This window comes from Athene noctua, chromosome 3, assembly GCF_965140245.1.
Source record: "Athene noctua chromosome 3, bAthNoc1.hap1.1, whole genome shotgun sequence".
In the NCBI taxonomy this organism is placed as follows: domain Eukaryota; kingdom Metazoa; phylum Chordata; class Aves; order Strigiformes; family Strigidae; genus Athene; species Athene noctua.
In genome coordinates, this window is record NC_134039.1 from 48106175 (window position 1) to 48129825 (window position 23651).

At 37.4% G+C, this 23651-nt stretch overlaps 1 protein-coding gene across 1 annotated transcript in view; it reads right to left on the minus strand.

Moving 5' to 3' along the window:
• The window catches only part of FRS2 (fibroblast growth factor receptor substrate 2), a 60083-nt gene extending 36794 nt beyond the window's left edge, over positions 1-23289 (minus strand). The window contains exon 1 of the mRNA XM_074902883.1: positions 23185-23289. The gene's annotated coding sequence lies outside the window, so the exon portion shown is untranslated. The remainder of the gene's footprint in view (positions 1-23184) is intronic.
• Positions 23290-23651: the final 362 nt, after the last annotated feature.

A 23651-nucleotide genomic window follows, 5' to 3' on the forward strand; every position in this document is an offset into this window, starting at 1 on the left:
CAGCTTTGTTAGCACAACTTGACCAGAGACAAATTGACTTGTGTTCTTCTGCAAGTTACTATGTACATCTCCACCTAAATGTATGCAAAATATCATGTATTGCTACTGAGAAAAAATACAAACAAAAAACTAGTAAGAAAACCCCATACTCACCTGAATTTCAGCTATCTCAGGTTTTATTTTCTAGAAATATTTCTTCCGTTACCCGTCACTTCAAAACATCAGTATCTCACTCATAACCGATCTGGGTTAAAAATAATCATTATTTTCCTTGCGCAGCTATTTTTTAAATTTGGACAAGCTTCCTGATCAGGTTCACCACATGAACACCCAAACACAAACAAGGGGGTGGCACTGTTTATACCAACAACACCACAAAACAAAATGCTCTTTGAAACTATGCCCACTAATACACCTTTATAGTTACTCTATTCTGTGCTGCAGTTAAATAATCAATCACACCTTAATATCAATGAATATTCACAGAAAACCTGAAAGAAAGGACAAAACACAGAAGAATTCAAATTAAGGGATGTTTTTGGTGGGTTTTTTTTAAAGAAACCTTTAAAAAGTTACAATTCTGACCCATCCATGGAACTTGAAGCTTAATTTTAAAGCAGGTGCAACAAGCAAAATGGATACCACCCCAATCCAACAATTTTCTAGAAGAGGACAGGTTAATTTTGGTTTCATAGTTTAAACAGCCAGTGTTGCTTCAGGGTTCTAGAAGTCTGCCCAAAGGTGATAAACCAATTGTTCACAGATTCTACAACTACAGCATTTTGCGGGTGAAAACTCAGTGATCTCCAGCAAAACAGCATAATTTGTCTAAAAACATGGGATGTCTTGGCATAAACTCCATTTAAATAACAAGCCCATAAAGCTTGCTGGCACACACTTAGACAAGAATGGAAAAAAAACAAAAGTCTATTCTAATAAGACCTAGATTTGTATTTTAAATTTAGTGTAAATTTACAAGATTCAACATCTTAAACTAGACTTCAAGTACAGATGAATTAATGCAAGTTGAAAATCAATTCCAACAGATATTTAAACTGACTTACTAAGTCCCTTCTAGATTTATTCTCTAGGTGAAAACTCAAAGTATCTATATAAAGTACTGACTTCCCCTGTTATGATTCTCTACTCCAGCTTATTGGCATTTCTGCAGTGACCTATACTTTTCATCAAATTATTTCTTTAATGGAAATTGCATATTACCATTGTTAATATTCAAACTCCTGGAAATTATTTTCTCACTCCCTACAACACATTTCAGCTGCTCAGGAAAGGCCAGGAAATGATACACAAGAAGTCTAAACCAGCTAAACTGAACCACCACTGTCCACAGAGAGAATTTGTTTCACTAGTTATAACAAAATACAACAATTTAAAATTAATTTCTGAGGAGTTATTCCAGATGTATTTTATTAGCTGAACACCTTGTCACCCAAGACCTCTGTAGGGTGTTTAATTCTGTGAAGAAATTTTGAGGTGCTCTCTTGTGTTCAAGAGATATGGGATATTGTCAGATACCTTAGCTGTTCTACCCTAAGCAAGTAAGTTCATTACAAATGGATTAAGATTGGACTTCTAGGTTTAGAAGTTACAGTTTAATAAATATTAACACCCAAAAATCATTCATCAAATGGAAAAAGAAAGTTTACACTTCAAGATGAGGTAACTTGATAGAATCTTTGAGAATTAAAAAAAAATTGTTTTAAAAACCATTAAGTACAAAACCTACCAAATAATTAAATGTATAATAAATACATGGTAATTAATGACTGCAAGAAGCTGACAAGAAAACTGGTGGAGCTTTGATGTCTTGAGTAGCTCCGAAATCAAGGTCGGAAAACTTTCTGGAACATAGTATTCAGGTAGAAAGGTAGCTGCCTTCAATTCAAGAGTAAAGGGATGAGATGGAGTATCTTATCAGAACATAAAGGAGTCAGACTAAGTTCCTCCATTCTAGCCTTAAGCAATTTATGACTAAGAATAAATGTTGGCATTAAAAAAACAACCAAACAGAAACCAACCCCTTTCTCCAATATTTAAATATTTTCAAAAGTAGTTTTAGAACAAAAACTACATTTCAACTTGGTGTTGAAATATACTCCTGTCAAGGACTACATTTTACCATACCACTGCATTACATACAAGACTGACATAAGTTACAGAAGTGATTACTGAGTATCTGAAAACATGGAACAGTGGAAATAACACCAATGAACACACACAGTTTGAAAGGATGCACATCTTTGAATAGAAAAAACAAAACACTTGCTATGTAACAAAGCTACAAAGTCTGAAGTGTAAACTTTAAGGTTTCATTAACCCAACTAGTAGTACTTTTGATCTAGTATCTTTGATAATGAGTTTCACCTATTCAATAAAGAAAAAAAACAAACTCACTGTGCTGTATAAGAGGAACTTATCCAGAACCACACAGTTCAGAGGTAACAATTTTATATGACAATTGATTTGTAAAGCATGATTACTGACACAGCGTTCCTTCTTTTTCTGTCTACCTTTTTTCCCTGTCTTTCCCATAGCATTTCACCTCCTGCCACAGAGATTTCTGCTGAGAAACACCCTGAAAATAACACTTGGCTGTTTTGTACCATCTTTGAGGCTGGTACAGCCCAAATTGGTAGGGTGATGAGTATCAATCAACACACTGCCAGTTATTCTGTCCAGTGGGGACAGCCAGTCAGATGAAGCCCGACAAGTACCCAGGTGACAGGACCAGAAGCAACTAAGGCCAGGACCTTTGGTTTCCAGGACATTTGGAAGATTCTCTGTACATCTCACTGACTGTCTTTCCTACATTGGCATGACCTTTTCTTTCTGTTACAGCCTTCATTTCACTTCCTTGCTCCTTCTCATCTCAGCTATTTGCTTCTCATTCCATTTTCTTTGTTCAGCTCATCCGTAGTCCATGTCCAGGACCTTGGTACGACCATTGTTGTCAATCTACAATCACTTATGTAATACATGTATTTTTCTTATTTTGCATGCCTGTCTTATCCATTTAGACTATAAATTCTAAAAAACACTTGGTAATTCCTGCCCTAATATTTATACTGCAGTTACCACAAGAGAGATGTAATTTCAGATGACCACTACACACACTGTAACATGAAAACTCGTAAGTCCAGCCACAATTCCTTGGCAGGAACATACCCACCAGTCTAAACCAGCATCCCTATTTTATTGCACAGTTATCTTGTTGCTTTGGTCTGTTCCCGTGCAATGAAAACAGTCTCCATTCAAGAACTGGCAATGAGCATACACATTTCAATTATGTTAAAACACTGTTATGCTTATCGTACAATTTAAGTGCCTTGCACTTCAGCCTTGAGTACAAGTTCTGAGTTTTTATGTGCAATTTATACATATATAGGCATTATTTGATATTGTACTGCTAATAACCCTTCAAACCCACAACTGTAAAGACATCAAAAATACAGCTGATGAGTACAGGCTTGGAAAGGGGAAAGTGTACAACTTGTCAGTAAACTTGGCTTAGACAAAGCTTAAACTAAACCTTACTTACAGTCAGCACACAGTGCTAAGAAATCCACTTTTAAATTTTTATGTTTAAAACCTTTGCCTGCAATAGTACAAGAGACAAGGGAAGAAAAAGTAATGGTGGAAGACATAAAGACATTCTCAAGACACACTATGCCAGAAGTAGTTTACTTTTCCTACAGGAACTGTATTGTTAGAGATAATCCAACTAGCCAGTCCAAAGGCCCATATATAGGAGGCTCAATCACATGAGATTAAAATCTTTTCCACAACCATTTTTAGTGCTTTGCTCATATCTAGTAAGGCAAAAAGGGCACCTCATCAAAAAGTCTCCCACCATTCCCTCACAATCTGAAGGCTATACAAGGGAAAGTCTATGTGGCAAGGAAAGATGGGTCAGGAGAACAAGTACCCATCAAACATTTCAAAAAACTGTTACTGCATGGTAAATGAAGGTGAGCATATATCAGTATGGATTACACTGAAACAACCAGTAAGAAGTTCAATAAATAAGTTATTAGGATGGTGCAACTTATTTCTATTAAATGCACAAAAAATCTCAGCAATCTGCTCAAGTGGCCCAACAACCCTGTAATTTTGGATATTGGCATGTTTTGGAAACACAGGGCAAGTATGCTTGAATGGTTCAAAGAACTTTGGTCATTAGTTGGATTGAAACATCCATTAATTACATAGTCCCAAAATACACAGAATTAACAGTCTCTAATGGAAATAGTTCCATCTTTATCAAAGCTACACAATAAACAGGCAGGACACAATCATTTGTACCCACTGGCATGATAATACAGAGACAGCTAGTTCCTGAGCATACTGTTTTTCCTTTCCAAAGCTTTACTATGCACAGGAACTCCCCAGTTACCTAGTGTGACTGTTTTTAAGCAGGATGAATTTTACACATGGTCTCATAACACACAAATATAGCATTTACTCCACTAAGTCTGAAATAGGTTGCTGGTCTTCATTTTGCAAAAATGAATTGTCTCTTTAAGCTTTCTAGAAACTTTAAGTCACCAACCACCTATGCCTCCATCTCTTCACTGCTATTGCTACCTGTGCTAGCTACATAAATCATGCAACTTGTAAAAATAAACATGGATTACCAAGGAGTTGTAACAGATGTGTAAGGACTAACACAAAGATTACCATTTCCCTTTGAACTAACAAACACTCCCCTGAAACAACCACCAAAAAATGTCAAACAAATTAATGATAGCACAAGCATGTATATCATTCTCTGTGCATGTTTTCCCATAGAAATTTACCTATATACACAACATAATAATATTTTAAACAATATCAAGATAAATAAAAACCATTAAAGGATGCCATTAAGATCGTATGTATTTTCCAAGTCATTCCTTAAAAGCCACATCTTCAGTTACCAGAAACTGATCCTATCAAATCGAAGTATTTAGGTGTTCTTGCTTATTCAGTCTACCCAGAAAAAGACAGCAGTACGAACAGCAAAACCAGATGTTATTATAATATCTAATTAACATCATAAACTTCCTACTGATTCAGTGCAACCCCAGAAACCTGGGGTTTCTGTTGTCTTCAAGCAACTGAGACAGATAGGACATTCCTGGGGAGAAGAATGAAAAAAAATCCCTGTGAACAGCTCTAAGACCACACCTCATAGTCAGTAAAGCTACAAGTTATCATTAAGTTTCATGTAACAATCTTTCCATCATTCTGAACTTAACAGTGAGAAGAAATCTGAATAATATTGCATCTTAGTTTATTCTACACATCAAAGGAACAGCACTTATCTAGACAGAATGCAATCAAAAGTACAATTATTTTACAGGTAGAAAGAACTATTTCTATGGAAAAGGAAATGTTAAGGTTAAAGAAAATGGGTTCTTTTTCTACTTATATAAGCCATGTTAATAAGGGTCATGTTTTATGTCAAAGTTTTTAACATCACAGGATTTCAACACAGTTGAAATTGTGAAAGCTCTTTTAACCATATACTCAAGATTAAAGCTAAACTTTTAAAAGTTTTGCATTTCTCTTAAATATTCTCTTTCACAATTTTAAAAAAAACACTACATTAATTGTGTCCCAGTAGCCATATTTGAGTACGTGTGGTACAGGAATGACTGGAAGCTGGGGAGAAGGATGTAAAAAAATCCCATTTACAGAAGAAATTCAGTTGTACTCTATTCATATATCATTTCCATTATGAGTAGTTCCTATGTATTATACTTTAACCAGAGCATTTCATGTTAGTTACATAAAGGGAATAACTAAAATAACTGTATACCTTTTAAAAAAAGCTAAAACAGTGAATAACTATAAGCAAAACAGTTGTGTAACACTCACTAAAGGCTGCTCTAAATGTTGCAGATTAAATATTGGGCTGCCCATAAACTTTTATACTGTCAACCCCTGCTTGCTTCCCTGAAAAAAAAAAAAAGAAAAAAAATTTCTTATTACTGTTGTGAAATCACAGAGAAGTCCAAATGACTCAATACTAATATTTACACATCTATGTCCCACTCAACTTGTTCTTTATATGTTGACACCGAAGCCCAGAAAAATGCCAAAAATAAATATTTTAGAAATTTGTAACTCTACTAGAATTATGTCTACTAGAATTGACTGGAGGTAAGAGATAACAAAACCACCTCTTTCAAAACCAGTTTTTAACAAGGACATATTGTTTCCTCCCATGTGTAGAAAACAGGTGCACGGCTATCAAGTAGTGTGAAGTTTTCCTTTTGTGAATTAAACAGTCATTGTGATATGGGATATTTGAAATTAACTGCTGTGCTCTTCTTTCTCAGAATGCTATTTTTTGTTACCTTCAGCTGATCTAAGGGTTACTGCAGCTGAAAAAGGATACTGCAGCTGAAAGACATGGTCTTTCTTGCTCTACCTTCTAATTAGCCAGAGAAGCTTCAATTCAAACCACTGCACGGATCGTGCTGATCAGAAGGCCACACTATTACTAGTGCCAACAAAAGGGGAGGCTGGACCGTGAAGCTCATACTCTTCTATTTTGGCAACAGGTCATGCTTTGACCATTTTAAAGTGGTCATGAAAATACAGCCTCGTTATAACAGAAAAATATATTACAGGGATCAGCTAAAATAGATCAACTATCACTTTTACAGAAACCTATAGAACACCTAAAGGAAAAGAAAACAGGCTCTGTCCTCGGAAACTACTTTCTTTCAATGTATTTTATGCAAAGGTAAGTTTATATAAAGCTACAGTTATGTGTGCAAAGTATAACTTCAAGCAAATACTGAAATCTGTTTAAAAGTTGGGAAAAGTATATTTTTTACAAAAAACATAGTGTTTCAGTTGCAACATCAGTAATGGTATTGAAAAGGCTTATTACATCTAGACTTATACAAGCAGCATGTTGTCATTCTACAGCTTCTAACAGTGCTTTTTCTAACTTCCATATACACTGCAGTAAAGTGTCAAAATTAAGTGTCAAAAATTTGGCATAAATACAACTTCAAAAGTTCCTAACTGTTTAGGAACAGGATTAGTGACCATTTAACCAGTATATATTTTATTAAAAAAAAAAAAAAATCCACTTACTTTTGCATTTTCTTTAAAGTAAGAACATAAAAGTTCACTTAATTACAAATTAAACTTCTGACATTTAAGCTGTTTCACTTGACTGATGGAAGTCATTCCCATGATTTTTCAAAGTCAACTACAGATGTCGAGCATCCTTACAAACTTCAGCTCAAGCATTACCTAACTCAATATTAAATTATACTTTACATAAACACATAGCATGAAACCTCTGGAAGTTTGTGATTTACTAAACGTGATTATTGAAGTGTTCAAAAACAATAGCTACAAACAGCAATATTTTTGTCTGTTGTTCCCTCCCAGCAAAAGATGGACAGCATAAAGATTAATTTAGAGAAAGAATGTAATCCTCAAGCCTTCATATGAAGTAGCACATTTCACACCTGATTTCTAATGTTAGTGCAAGATAAATGGCTTGCTTTCATCTTAAAATCAATATACAGTAAACTAGGACAGTAGTATGTTTTAAAAACTTATTATACTACTTAGCATTTCAAGTTAAAAGAATATCTTTGAAATGATAACTACATATTGTTTGAAAATATTTTGGCGCTGGCACAGAATCTGCAAAGAATAGCCCAAGATTTAACTTAATTATCCTTCTACAAGAATTGTGGTTTGAGAAAATACAGCAGCTTCATAAACATAATAATCAGTAAGAGTAATAGCCTTTGGCAATAATGTTCCAAAGCAAGTTTGGATAATCCAAGATAAACCATGACTCCTTTCTCTCTGTACTTTTGCAGTTAATATAAAAAATTCAAAAGCAAATGAAAATGGTGTGTCTCAGACTGTATGAGCAACCAAAATGCAAGCTTCTGTCAAAGCAACACATTATATCCAGCAATAATTGAACTGGTCAACAGGAGCATTCTACTGCAATCCAACAACAAAATCTGTAAAAACTACATTATTTTCTAGAACAGAAAGGAAATGAAAAAAATATAGACACAGTTACAAAGCAATGTTAAATAATTATTATGCTACTTATGGTGCACTTTAACCCCAGATACTCTATCCATTTATTGCAACCCCTTTGTCTACTACACTGGAAGATACCCCAAAACAAAAGCAAAGAAGCACTTATCCCTGCCTAACAATATTGCAGATATTTTGAAAGTAATTTAGAACTAAGAAACGTAATAACTAGCTCCTGCTAAGACAGTAAACCACTGTCATTTGAATTCTGTCTGTAATAGATTAATTTATCCTAAAATAAGTCAAGCACACAAGATTCAAAACATCTCAAAAATCAAGCTTCTTCCTAAATGATTCCTAGTCCCCTTTCTTTACCAGTTCCCATCCATTACCTTCTCTTATCTTACCCAGCTCCTACAGCTTTTGTGTAACCCCACCAACCTTTAGGCTGCTCACCTATGTGAAACACCCCAGGTTTCCCCGAGTCCACTTCTACATCTGAATTGGTTGGATTCTTGATAATAGCTGATCACTCACTACAACACACTAATAATTCGCTTATTCTAAACATGCTATGTGCTTTGATACTGTTACACAGCTTCAAGTAAATTATTTAACTCTGAATATTTCAAAGATTATTAACATAACATCCCTATGCTCCTTCATAAATTCCAACCCATTTATGTTGACTATCTGTATATGCAGATCAATTTATGTACATTACCCCCTAAATTACTGTAGAAGAAAATTGTTGGTTTTCATTTAGAAGTCATGCAAAGCATGTGTATTGATGTCACTTTCCTCAGGAAAGAGAGACGACTTTTAATTTACATTATTTCTGTCACCCTATATACAACATTGCAAGTGAGAGTGCAGCAAACTGTAGTGCAGAAGGGAAAACAAACAGTTGGAAAACTTTTAAATAATACATGATGGAACCACAGCCAGATTACACTCATCCCTCGCTTCTGCTGTGCCAGCAACTGAAAGCCTGTGGTACACTGCAAGGAGGGGCTGCTGTTAAATTCTAAAACCTGCCTAGTGCTGCACACTGATTCAAACTCTTCTTCTGCAGCAGAGAGTGACTTTTGCAGGCAGTTCTATCACACTATCTTACTACAAACTGGATCACGAGCCTGTTAACCTTCCCCATTCTACCAGACCTACACAGCAGCAACATGAATCCGTTAGCTCCAGCGGTGTAATTTTTATATTATTCAATATAAAATGCATTAATTTTTGGCTCCTGAGGTGATACATTTTGTCTATTACAGTCACTGAACAAGGGCCAAACTGGGTAGAACCCAAATTTGTATGGGCATCTTAATTTTAACAATTTTTCTAATTCACTATGTATTGAAGTAATACCAGAATTCTTTATCTCTAGTACACCTAGGCTTCCTCAGTAGCCATCAGATAGCCTAGGGAACAAGAAGTAATCCTAAAATCGTCAGAACTCAGTCTACTACTTGTGTGACACTGTACATGCCTCATTTTAGTTTCCCTAGATAAGCATCTATAGTTGAAACTCTGAAGAAGTTTAATTACATCTGAAGTGTTTAAAATCTCTGCGAAGTCACTACTATAGACTAAAGCCATCCATAGTGAAATATAACCTTAGATTAAGTACGTCTATTAGCTTATTAAAAAAACAGTATGAAAATAGATGTATAAATAATGCATAAAATCTGTATGAAAAATCAAAGGGCACCACACAACCCACTGATACAATTCACTGCATCAGACACAGGCCTAATGTGTGCCTATGAATGCGCACACTTCATAGGGAAGCATTTACAGTTTTCTTAGAAAAAAAAAATGAAATTCTGGGAAATAGCAACCACCATCACCAAAGAGCCGGCAGGTAATTCACTATCCTCATAAAGTGTCAGTCCCCCAACAAAATCCTACCTCATTCGGCGGACAAACACTGAACCACTCACGAACCAGCTGCTAAATAGCTGCAGTTCTCATCATGGCCTCTTAAAGCAAACAAATAAACAAAAATACTGTAAGGCATATTGTAAACTGATTTACAAATAGTTTAATCATGCCAATACAAGACAATTGTGCGAAGCAAACTCTAGAAAAAAGTGCACTGCCTGCCCTAAGCTGTCACTATTTCTCAGTTAAAACAAAAACCCAAGATCTACTGAGAGCACTGTTAACACCTGCATACACCCAAGTGTAAAGCACCTGGGCAAAACCGTGCTATTCAAACAACTTAAAAATATATTTAGAGGAAGTGGGAAAGAATGGTCTACTCACCGTGTATCTGCACCAGCACAAAAATTTAAATTCTCTGTAATAATGCATTTCTATAAAAATACTTTTTTTAAAAGGCGAAAGTCCCTAGTCCCAAATTACATAGTACTTCACCAAAAAATAGTGGAATTTTCTTCTTCTCCATATCTTGGTTTGGAAAGAAAGTGTGATGAGATTTTAGCACAAAGCAACAGAAACTCAGCTTCTAGGTTTCTACGATGTTTACTAAATTTCTGTTGAACAACGGTTTTAATCTCACCAGTGGCATAAAAGCAATACAGTCACAAATACAGATTTGAAACCCACAGAAAGTTTAAATAAAGCTTGTTATTAGGGTTAGCCTATGAGTAACTTGCCAAGTAGCTTTTAACATGCAAAATTTAACATCATTTTAGCGACAGTTTTAGTTACATTTTATTCATAACTCTAGACCTGCATTTCAAATATAACACCCCCTCATCCTTTCTACTTTTATATTATTTTTCCATGCCCCTATGGTTTCCTGTAACTACCTACCTCAAAATATTCCATTCATAATGAAAGCTAATCAATGATGTGACTTCACTGAAGTTGTGTTTGGTATTGGAATTAATTCATAGAAAGCCTTTAAATGAATGTAAACCAAGATCTCTCTCAAATTACTAACAGTCACTCCACAATATTTACTATTCAAAGTAATATGTAAGATACTTTTACTGTTCACCACATACTGCTAGGCTTTATTATTCCATTATCTCAAGCATTCTTCTGTGATATTTCTGAAGTCAAGAATATAGAAGGCTTTCTGAAGCTACATTTACTTGGTATAACACACTTGAGAAATAACATTTCATACAGAACAAACCTAAAATCTAACTATTTAAAAACCTCATTGATACAGTATTTCACTTACTGCTCCTTAGCTGACAAGGAAGTTTTATATATTTCATTATACAAAAGTTTACATTCTTTTCAGCTCCTGGGTTATGTCCAGTTTTTGACAATCTGAATGCTAGCATTTCTACAGACTAATGATGGAGCAGAACATAAAGCTGAAAGCACCCAAGTGATGGAGGAGAGCTGAAGACTTTCTTTCTATAAAAGAATGAACAGTAGCCGTCCCTTCCCCATTCTACACCCCCCAGCCCTGATTTTAGCTATTAATCAACAATAAAAGCTATGTTAACTTGCATAACTCCATTAAAAGAAAAAACAAAACCCACACACATCTAGGTCACACACTTTTTTTTTTTGGGGGGGGGGGGGGGGGGGTGGTGCGCGCAACATGAAGAAATACGATCTGCCTATTCTAGACATTTTGACATCTGGACAGCAGAATTAGAAAACAGGTCTTACTTCAAGTATGTTTATTCTCTTGAAAAAATTCTGGAACTATGCAATCAATCACTACACCATTTAATAAAAACTTGTCAATTTCAAAACAATTAGCTACTAAATGAATAGCACGTTGAAACAAATACTTAATTTTTTCAGTGCAAAAGCCTAAAACTATGTATTTCAAGTACAATACAAAAACTTATGCTTATGATAGAACACTTCTTAAGAATCCAGTGCACCATCCTGAATGGACTGCTCACTTTATAAGCCAGCACTAGAGCCAATCAATCTAATAGTACCACTGCAACCAGTCGTCTTATAATCAATGCAAGAGTAGTTTGACATATCACATAACAACGGGTTAATATCACTCTACTTATTATCATAAAGTATTTCATGGTAGTCAACATTTAATCATTTTATTAAGAGCTTTTCCTAGAGTACACTACTTATCATTAGGTAACTTTGGTCTGTCTTCAAAGCCTCAGTTGAATAGGTTTCCTCCTCTTTAGACATCTTCCTACTCCAAACTACAAAGAAATTATCCTTCCTAAGAAGAACCTATAACCAGTAAATTCCAAACTGACCAGCATATGGTTAAGTTGAACCTTATTCTTCCTACATATCTCACTAAGTTTTGTCACCTATAGTTCAATGAGAAGCCAAAACACTAAGCAAAAACTTACATGCATCAGGCTCTAAATAAAGAGCCGCTCAAAACCATGCTCCAACTTACTTAAGAGGTAAGAGCATAGGAAGCTATGAGAGGTGAGATGTGAACATAAAGCTCAATTTAACTGCCCTCTTTTTTTTAAAAAACACACTTGGACCTATGAACCTTAAGACTTCACAAATATTTAAACCTAGACACAAACATTCACAGCTTGTCTTAGGCTGCACCCCAGGTAAATCAGAGCTGTTTGTGTCCTTGGAGAGGGGAGACAGGATTTGGAACAGGCTTTAGTATAAATAAGTGTTATTGATTTATTTTAACATCAGTAGTGAAGAATTCACAGAAAAACTATAAAATAAAATGGTATTGGCACAATCAAACACTCAGAAAGGCAGTCTTTTAAATTTCACACTACTGACACTGTTAAATTACTTTTTACATTTATATGAAACTATTTTAAAACCATACGATTTAAACTTAGTAAATTACATCCATTTAACAAATGGAATTCTATATTACAGCTGACATAAGAAATACAAACTCTTGAACAGAAGTAAATTTACATTTAGCAGATATACATGAAGTTGTGCTCTACAAGACCAGTTTATAGGGACTTAAGAGAACAAGGAGCCCTAAAGCAGGAAGAAAAAAATATTTATTAAGTAAATGTACTGACACTTACAGACTAAAGTCATAGTAAAAGAAAACACATTTGTGAAGGTCAGATGATCCATATTCACTGTAGGCACAGAAAATCCAAGACAATAACTTGAACTTTAGATTTTGAAGTGCACTTTGTTGCCCTTTAATAGTAGAAATATTTCAAGACCCGAAGTGGCCATAAGTATCATAAAATAACAGTCATAATATACGCTTAAACCCAGAGTCTTATGGAAACGTAAAGCTTATCTAAGTTTCTGGTATATGTTGTACCTCTGAGACAAAACACACATTACTCTAGAACTGAAGACCCAGAGGACAAGCTGGAAATGCTCTCTCTACCTCTGTTATGACAAAAAGAGAAAAAGTTCTGGAACTTGGGGAGGGAGGATGTGAGCAGTGGATAAGAAAGGCTCACCCATCTACCTGTCTACCAAAAAAGGAGGAGGAGGAAAGAAAAAAATAAAATTGTATGTCTGAAGCCTAGGTAGCACATTCCCTTATTCCCTTCCTGTTACATTCTTTTCTAGTCCAGCAACTTTTAGGAATGGAGCAACTCTATGGAGATGCAGGACTGATCAGCTGGCATGTATTACTTTGAATTTCTCTAAATATAGGCAATTTATTATAATGTTATTATAATTATATTAAATAAATACCCCAGAGTTCAAGTTCAGAGAACAATTTATTGGGTAATGTTGTATTTAATATTACCTTGTTCACTACCTTTTAAGATCTAAAATGTCTTAACCAAATGTCTTTTAATAACAAAGATTAACATAATGGTATCTTTTGTAGCAGAATTGCAAGTGCAGAAAAAGGTCTCAGGAACTGAATACCATCACCTAAAACTTACGCAGTAAATGAAGAAACAACTATCAGAAAGATAAAAAGTACGCATTCACATTGACACAGAGCATCCAAAAAATTGCCAAATAAATGCTTTTAGGAACCTTAAAGTAGGAGCCAATTACTTAAGATTTTAATACTATCTCCAGCCTAGCTGCATAAATACTGTATAGACTGATATGAAACATCCATCTTACTTTAGCATTAACATCTGTACACCTGAGAGAATGAACACTACCACTGCCCTTTTACATTTATGGCAATACAAGTTGATGTGTAACACTTATACTATCAATTTCAAGGCGTGAAAATCTACTCAGTAGATCCTAAGAGAACAAAACACAAGGCAGCTGCCATGATCCAGAAGAGATTGACAATGATTTAACTCTACTACCCATAAAGCATTTCTAAGACAAGCACAGCAAGCTATACATTAAAATTTATTATTTTAACTATTATAATCGTTTTACTTTTCCACTGCATTACCAGCCCAAAACATTCAAATAATGAAGAGCCCCAAAAATTTAGCTTTCTCAAAAAGAAAAACAAACCCACAAACAAAAACCAAAACACAAACCACAAAAACCTTGTGAACAAAAGTTTCATGAGACATGAAAAAAAAAAATGTGAGTCACTTGGCTTCCCTTACTAAAAGAAAAGTATTACCTCTGTTAATACTAGCTTTAGTTCTGCAATAAGACTGGCACTTAATACTACTTTTATTTCCAGTTTAACTCAATTTGTATATCATTTAAATAAAATCTGCAGATTACATCTGATTTGCCTCACCAAAGAAACCTGACAAGTGCAGAAAAAAATATTTACTAACTGAAATAATGTATGATAATAAAAGTCCTCACACATCAGTTTAAAGCACACCACCAGTCCTCTTTGCTTACTCCAAAGTAAAAAGATTAAAAGATTTGGAAGATATATAGCATCATACATTTCAGAGGTCTCTCTAAGAAAAGATCTAAAAGTAACATGCATCCCTGTCAGCTTTGGTAGATGAAACATAGTTCATCTGTATAAGCAGAAAGACAACAGGATACTCTAATAGCCATGAAGTCAGAGTTGCGTTCGCTTTCACTTGTAGTAGCACTAACATATATAACATACAATTATACTCAAAAGTTTCCAAAATCGAAGTAAGGAATATGACATGAAACATAAGATGGGGGGACGGGACAGGACATCGACATAAAGATAGATTTGAGCACCAAGAGTAGCAGGGGAAAAGAAGATTATGATGCAGAAATATGAGATGCAGGTCTTCAAATTCAAAGACAATGAGCTCTAGCTTGATGAAGAAAGCTAGTAAACGGATTACTGAAAAATCATACCAAATGTATTTTAAACGGATTGCACAGATAGGAATATCAGGATAAAAGTGAGGAGGTACTTGAAGTACTCTATATGACAGATAGAGGCCTAAACTTCATTTGTAAAGACAGAAAACAAAAACATGGTCTCGAAAATATTGTTTGGACAAGGAAGAAGGATATGAATAAAACATGACTGTGGATTCAAGAAGAGGAAGAAAAAAGGGCTACTCCCAAATAACTGCCCTGGGCAAGAGGATTATACTGCTTGCAGCAGCATCATAAATGGCAAGCAAATGAGTTAAGTTTGAGAGATAATGAGCTCCAAGACACTCAAAATGTTTACGATAATAAGAAACGCTGCAAAGAAATGCAGGACTGAATGAAGGCACATAGAGCCAAGACTATAAAGAAATGCAGTAATCTAAATAAAGGAGATAGCATACAAGTTTTCTATGAACACTGTACACCTCGTCATTAGTGGGAAGAGGGTACAAAAGAGGGAAGATGTTTGCAGCAAGCTGTATCACAGATGCCAAAGAAGGACAAGGCTGTAACAGCCAGGCAAGTTTCCCTGCATCATATCTCCTCTTATTCCCACAAAGCTAAAGTGGCTTAGCTATACACTTTATAAAAAGCACAACTACAGTTTGAAAATGTAAATAAATTTATTGATTGTATTACTGTACCATCTGACAGATGCACAATAATAACTACTTTTAATTGCAATTATTGTGGTGGTTTAAAAGCAAGAGCATATTTTATTTAAACTAAAATTTGTGATCTAATTACATACTTAAATCAGTATTTGAGTTACTGAAAAATATAGACAGCTACAAAGAAGGAGTATTACACCCTCTACTTCTAATTGCTGGCTGAAAAGGCTAAGCTTGTTGAGTGACATCAAGGGGAAAAAAAATGTCTGTATTCCAGTAAAACTTTTTTAAAAGAAAAACAACAACCATGCTTTAAAGGAGTAATTCAAACAGATATATATTTTTATAAAACATAAATACAACAAACTCTAAGATGTCGGAAGAATCTTAACATACTTCCCTGAAGAAGTAGCCCTCCCTGTGTTTGCTTGGTATCTTAATTTGCCTTTGGTTTCAAAACTCTAGGCTTGCCAAGAGCTATTCCTTTCAAAACCTCAGGAATTCCATTACTAGTTTTAAGCTAAATTAAAGGAAAATAGAAGCATTCAACGCATGGCGAAAGTATGCACAAAGTGTTTGTTGATACTCATAAATAGACTGAAAAATTTAGACATGTCTGAAGGATAACTGCTGCACAGTTAGCTGTTTTGCTCTTCTGTGCAGCTAAGCAAAAAGCTACTGCTTTCATTTCAGAAAAGCTGAGCATAAGATACATTACTACCAAGATCGAACACAACACTAGATCATCCATTTTTCACCTTAAGTTTATATATAAACCAAAGTTTGCATTTCTATAGGGGAAAAAAAAATAGCGGGAGTTTCCCCTTTAAAGCTACTGCTTGAACATCTCCATTGGGGAAAAAGATGTCACACTGTCCTAAGGCATGGCAAGACCAGTCAACTCTTCACCTTCTGAAACATCTTGCAAGTTACGAAATAAAGACACTCCATCTCAGAAATACATCTAATATGGTGCTGATGAATATCTTTCCAATGTTCACGTAATAGTTCCCTTCCAATTCATGATATACTAATTCTAAACAAGCAGTATGACTACAATCACTTTTACTGACTAAATTATGGTAAGAATGAAGTGTCCCCACCTGCGTATTGTGCCAGGTGTCATACTAACACACAAGAAGGAAATATCCCTGTGCAAAGTGTTTAAGAGAATGTGATTGAAAGACAAATGCTTCATTTGTGCCAAGGTGAGTAATCCCAGCAGGTAAGAACTACTGTGCAGTTTAACATCTTTGGCAGAAGCCACAGCAAAACTGGAAATATCAACACACCAGTTTAAACTGCAGCTCCAATGAGAGAGATCAAAGTTCTGTATCTTCCATCAGAAACACAGGAATCCAGGTACCAGCATATTGGATAGAGAAACCATTTTACCCTTGAAAAGGCAGGAAATTAAAGCAACTTTTCACCACTGAGTCAGCACACAGTAACGGATCAGTGGTTTACAGTAACTGTCACCACTGTATGAATGACAGCAGTAACATCTCAACCCTGCCAGGACCAAAATCGCTATGAAGAAGAGCCAAAGGAAAGAAGTCAGTTCTTCAGACTAAAAACACAGTGCCCCAGTCTCTCCTGAGTTTGGAGTACAATCCAGGAAAACTATCACTATCTCAGATATGCCAACTGCCCTATAGCTCTCTGCTTTTATTACAAACTTAGAAAATTCATACAATATTTCTGAATCCTCAATAGAAAAGTAAACAGACACATGTACAAGAAAAAACTGAATAGCAAGAAATACTTGAGTACCTTTGCTATAAAATACACATTTATCATAAATAAGGGAAAAGAAAAATGGTAAACTAAAACCTACATTTGGGATTTTTTTTAAAAATCCCAGTTCAAAAACATATCAATGCAGAGGTGTTTCTACAAACAGCCAATACTGAACTGAACGTTTACATCAGAAGGAAAAAAATATCTGTGAGAAGTGGCAGGGCTAGTAACTGTGGCTGATTTCTGGTAGCAGAAGTTCATAAAGGTCGCTGCCCAGCACAGGCAGCTGTGATAGCAGTAACACGCAACACAACAATTCTACACGTGCAGTAATTCAGAGGGACACATTGCCTAACACAGATATCAGTATTACTTTGTCAACTCTGATTCAGGCAGAAAAACTGGGGATTATCCTGGACCACCTGAGAAATCAGTGACAGATTAAGTACAGCTCATGTGACAAGAAGCTTCTCATCTCACTACCCCGCTTATGGATGTGAAAGCATTTTAGAAGAACAAATAAGACATGAAATTAAAGCACTGTAAGAGAAGGAAACACTCAGCAATCACAATGCCATTTCCACTAATTAGAAAAGAATGCATATAGTCAGTCCCATACATGCAATAATCATGAAATGTTATTGTATAAACATCAGAAATAAATTATTAGCTCTTTTTATTAAAGCCAAGGGATAATCATTTCCGTTGTCATTTAAAGCTTGAGGGAAAGACTGAAATTCTGGAGAATCATATGGCTCCAGGAAGATGAGCCTCAATAAAGAGTGAACTAAATTGGCTGTCATGATTGCTGCCACCCTGCCAGAAGCCATGATAACACTGAAGAGTACGCTATACTTGGAGGATGCGTGACATATACACATACACACATTTATATGCACACATATGACAAAACACCACACACCAGTTTATCACCAGTTGAAGTCCAGGAAGAATGTTCACATCTAACACTGATTACATAGAAGGGCCAACAAGAAAAGATGATGCTTCAGAGCAGAAAATTCAATGTCTGTTATATTAGGACTACTGTTCTACAACTTATGCACAATTAAAATACCATCTGCATATGCTGCATGAAATTACACATTTCTGGACAGAAGCTTTTGGCCAAGAGCTCCTCAAATAGCTATGACAAAAAACCCTATGTTATTCAGTAGCAGACAAAAATAAACACCATTACATTTGTTTTAGAAAACATCACTGAAAGGCTATAGATAGGTCACCTCTTCCAGCAGTAGCTACTGCCCAGAGTTACTCATCCGCCACCCAGCAAAGAGAGGCTGCCACCCATACAGACTTGCAACAGAGTGAATCGTGCAAGAGCACACTAAGCCATTTCAGGAAAAATGAATCAAGGTAGCTGACCAATGAAGGTAGATTGATCTAATACTGTCCATTTAACTGCTGATTATGCCTAATGCACCTAACAGTGCATACATCTTCTTTGAGGATCATTAAGCATGATAGTCTGTGGCAGAGCAGTAGAAACAAATGGCTGGGGGACACAGTATCTACAATTTTCACAAATGTTTGAAAAAAAAAAAAAGGTGTTTTTTTTTTAGAAAAATCAATGCCTCTCCATATTCTGAAACATTAAGTACAACTGTTGCGATATCCTAAAAGCTTTAAGACAGATTTTGAAAACCACTAATCATTAAATAGTTACTTAAGAAGAAAAGACACACACTACCTCCTAGGAAACTGTCTGAAGTTATAATATATGACTTAGGTCAGCCTCATCACTTTAATAGGTTTGTTAGTTTGGTTTTTTTAATCTACTTATTACTGCAAAATACCTTGAAGTTTTCTTAGAGGGCACTCTGATCACTATTGTTTCTGATTTTAGTCTTTTAGATTTATAAACTCAATCTACATGCTAAACAAATTCATTGTTTCAAGAATTTGACATATGAACAGCAGTTAAACAGGAGCATATTTTTCCCATTAAGTAATGCTAAATGAAACAATAGGTACCGAATAAAAATAGTAAAAAAAAATAGGTACTAGATATTCTTCCTTCAAAATCCCTTCAAAGTACATCATGAAATCAGAGACACACTGCCATGGATTAAGGGGTCTTAGATGCAAAATATGCCCATGAACCATAAAGGAACAATGCCTTCAAACCCTCAATGGCATATGAGCTTAACCTCACTGGATTAGGCCAGTATCAAATATACTTTAAACTGGCATAATGTGTCACTGTCACCAAAAGAAACAGACACACCCTGCTCCCCTTACTGCTTGCTTCCACCCCCATCTTTGTGCCAGCACAAATGTTTGTGCAGCAAACTGATCCAGCTTAAACCTAACCCTTCCCTCCATGCCCCTCCCCAAAGTTAGTTCAAACCTCAACCCAGTTAACCACATAACCATACAAGTATTTGCCTGCACAAAGGAGGAAGCAGCAGAGCAGGGTGGAAACAAATAGGACCATATTTTTCAATGGTGGAGCTGGTCCATGCCAGGTGTATGCCTGTGCAAAGCAGTAGGTTACAGGCTGGAGGCCCATAACATCAGTCTCGCACGTTCAGGCCTAAGCAGTGCCACTCCCCCTCCCTCTCTTGGATCCCACCTCTTCGCTCATGAAGCCACTGACAGGTATGCAACTGCCATCTGAGACGGTTCAGGGCACCTAGTCAACTAAAAACAAACTCTACCAAAAAAAAAAAACCACAACAAAAAAACAAACACCAAACCTGAGCTCCCAGTGCAATCTGTACTGGCACAAGGAAGAAAGAGGAGGAAGGAGGCTGGAAAGGCAGAAGGTCCAATTTTGATCAGCTTGCGATGCTGTGGAAACACACTGGTACACTGCCACATTTTAAATTTAAACTTGCCAGAGCAGCTAAACATGGTTATTTTAATTATTTTGTTCCTAAGATTAAACATCCCAATTTTTTTCAGAAACCTAAGCAGCCATAGTCTACTTGGACACAAGCAGCAGGAAGTGAATCTAGTCCACCACATTCACCGATTTCACTCTTCATGTTTAATAAAATTAAGATACAGCATTAGTTACCCTACCTCAAAGATACTTTCACCAGATATTCTTTTAAATATCATTGATTAATCACCTCAGATATTCGCATAGGAAGAACCTTCACATAATAAAACTAACACAGTCATATTAAGTATTATCTTGTAGTTCAGTGTTTACAAGGAATTTAAACAATGGTTCAGGTGATTAAAGTGGTCCTACAAACATCTCTGCTCAGTAGTTTTGCTTAAACTAGAAGACCCAACAGTCACAGAAGTGAACAAAACTCATTTCAATTAGTTCAGAATCAGACACCTAATAAACATGCATACAGCTTTCAAGCTAATTTTTGAAAAGAAAAGTATAAGTGAGAGTACAGACAGAATGTTAGCAATAACTTTGCTACCTTCTAAACAATAGAATTTATTACTGGATCATTAGATTTAGCAGGGAATTATTTGCATGGCAAGTCAACGTATTTGTTTATGTTCAGCCAGTTAACAAAGAAACGTAATCATATCAATTCAAAAGACAAAACATATCAACATTACAGTTCTTGAACTGTGTAACTGAAGTGCAGAATCAGACTGATGTATCCACAAACCAGTCTTCCCAAGTGCCATATATTTTTTTTTAATTTTTCCAGTTTATGAAACTCTCCTTTTCTTGCAAAGATAGATTCTTCCACAAACTATCACCTGCCCATAGCAACAATTTAAGAGAACCTTTCTTCTCTAACAGAAATTTCTCGTATGATGAGAAAGTGTTCCAAACTACCCTGCCTGTAAGAATTATATAGAAATGAGAAGTTTATTTTGCCTACAACTCACTACCAATATTTAAGACAAGACACTGAACTGGAAAGTGAGGAAAACCATTTAGACACATACACATACAACTGCCGGTGTGTTGTTTCAACAAGCATTTTCGTTCTTGACACAGAGGCAAATAAACTCAGAGAATCTCAGTCAAGTAATAACCTTAATCACTTTCCATTTGGAATGGAGTTGACAGTTTTAGGACTTGAGCTAGTGATTTACACTGGAGAGGCTTCTTTTTAAGCAGGCATAGAGAGGTGTGCTTTTCAAATGCACTTGCTAACTGAGGAAAACAAACAATTTACTTCCCTGGCAGTTCTGCTGACTTTAACAAGAAAACAGGATGCTTACTGGATCCGAACCCATGTGCCTTAATATCAAATCACTTTTAACACAGCAATAAATCTTTAAAAAATGAGGTTTTCATTTCCCTAAATATAAATATCTTGTAGAGCTAGCAGAGATTTATTGAGATTCACAATACAGAATTATTGCTAACATTACTGTTAGATAAAAAAAACCTTATTCGGAAAACTTTTTTGCTCATTACACTAAATGTCACTTTGTCACTAGCACTTTAAGTAAAAAAAGAGCTTAGACTAATCAAAAAAGTCACAAATAAAAATACCTTAGTAAGTTATTAGTAATTTTAAAAATATTATTAATATCAAACCACAGTTGGTAGCTTTCTCAACACTTACTAAAATCGACCCTGATTTCTACAGTATGTATTCACTGCAATTAATAGTATTATTTTCAACTCACAGTCCAACAACATTCCTAGCGATTTCTAATCGTAATTATCACATCTTATGCATTAGCACTGATCAAGATGTAGTGACGAGGAAGATGAGAAAACATGCCTTCACTTTCCAGAAAATCAAGTTTAGATGGAGAACCAAGTCAAACGAGTACTGCGACACCTTTTGACCTTTGAGACTCTTCAGATGTATCCCTGCTACATTCACATCTAGGGATATGTCAGAGGAAGGGGAGTTTAAAACGACAAGCAAGTAAGCTAGGTATCACTTCCACTCATATGCACAGCACCACTTTGAAAAGCCCGAAGGAACCCCTTCCCCTCGGGAGGCTCTGTCTGCTGATGCTAACCCACTGACCCGACAGAGCTCTCAATTAGTCTCAGAGCTCGCACCTCGAAAGCCCCTGGACTTGCTCGGCGACACGGTACAGAAAATGCACTTGTCTTGAGAGGCATGTGACAGCAGCAGCTGACTTCGAGGAAGGTGCAAGCGCTTGACAGGTCACACAAGATGAGGCTGAACTATCAGACACACCAAGCCCCGAACAGGCGGGTGGTCAGGCAGCCGGGATCCACACCCCGCGCCAGACCTGCCTTCAGCAAACCAACCGTCAGGACAACTTTAACGGCTCCTCTTTTGTTTTTAAACTCGCACTCTGCTCAGCCACCCCCGGTCCCTCCCTCCCGCCCGTCCCAGTCCCAGCCCCAGCCTGAGGCGGTGATCCCCCCACCGGCCTCCCCCACCCACAAACAACCCCCGGTCGCAGCCCCTCCCCCCCCGTGCCCCTGGCCGTCCCCTCCCTGCCCCGGGGGTCCGCCGCCACCACCCAGCTCCCGCCACCCCCGCAGCTAGTCCCCGCACCCCGGACCCACGCCTCGGACGAGAAAGGTGGGCAGGTCCTACCACAGGGCACGTCCCAGCCCGGCTCCCACGGGAGGAGGGGAGACACGGGGCTGCTCCCGCCCACGGGCGAGCCGGGCCCGGCCCCAGGAGCCTCCGCTGCCGCCCCCTCCCAGCGGAGCCAGCTGGGCACCCCGCGAGAAGGAACCGGGGGGGGCGGGGGCTCTGTGCGGGGGATAAGGACCAGCACCTACCTCCGCCATGAGCCCCGCGCTGGCCGCCGCGCCGAGCCGGCCGGGCCACCCGTGACTGGCAAAGCGGCGGCTCCGCGTCGCGCCGCGGGTAACGGCTGCGCCTCCCGACAGCGGCAGCAACAGGGCCGCGCTTGGGCCGGGCTCTGCCCGCGACGACTTCCGGGGCACGGCGCGAGCGCCTTCCGGGGGCAGCGGCCAGGGGGCGGGGGCAGCGGGGCGCGCGCGCAGCGGGGACCCGCGAGGGACGGGCGGGGCGGGGCGGCGGCCGTGGAACGGGGCGGGGCCGGGCGGGGCGGGGGCGGGGGGGCCGTCAGGGCCTCTCCCGGGAGGCGGCCCGCGGCGGAGAGCGCGCTCCGAGCGCGGCAGGGGCAGCGGTGAGGCAGGCGGCCGCCTCGAAGCGGGTCTTACTGGTTTCTCGGGTAAAAAAAATAAGAAAGAATTAAAGCCGCAGTTGCGCCCACAGCTCG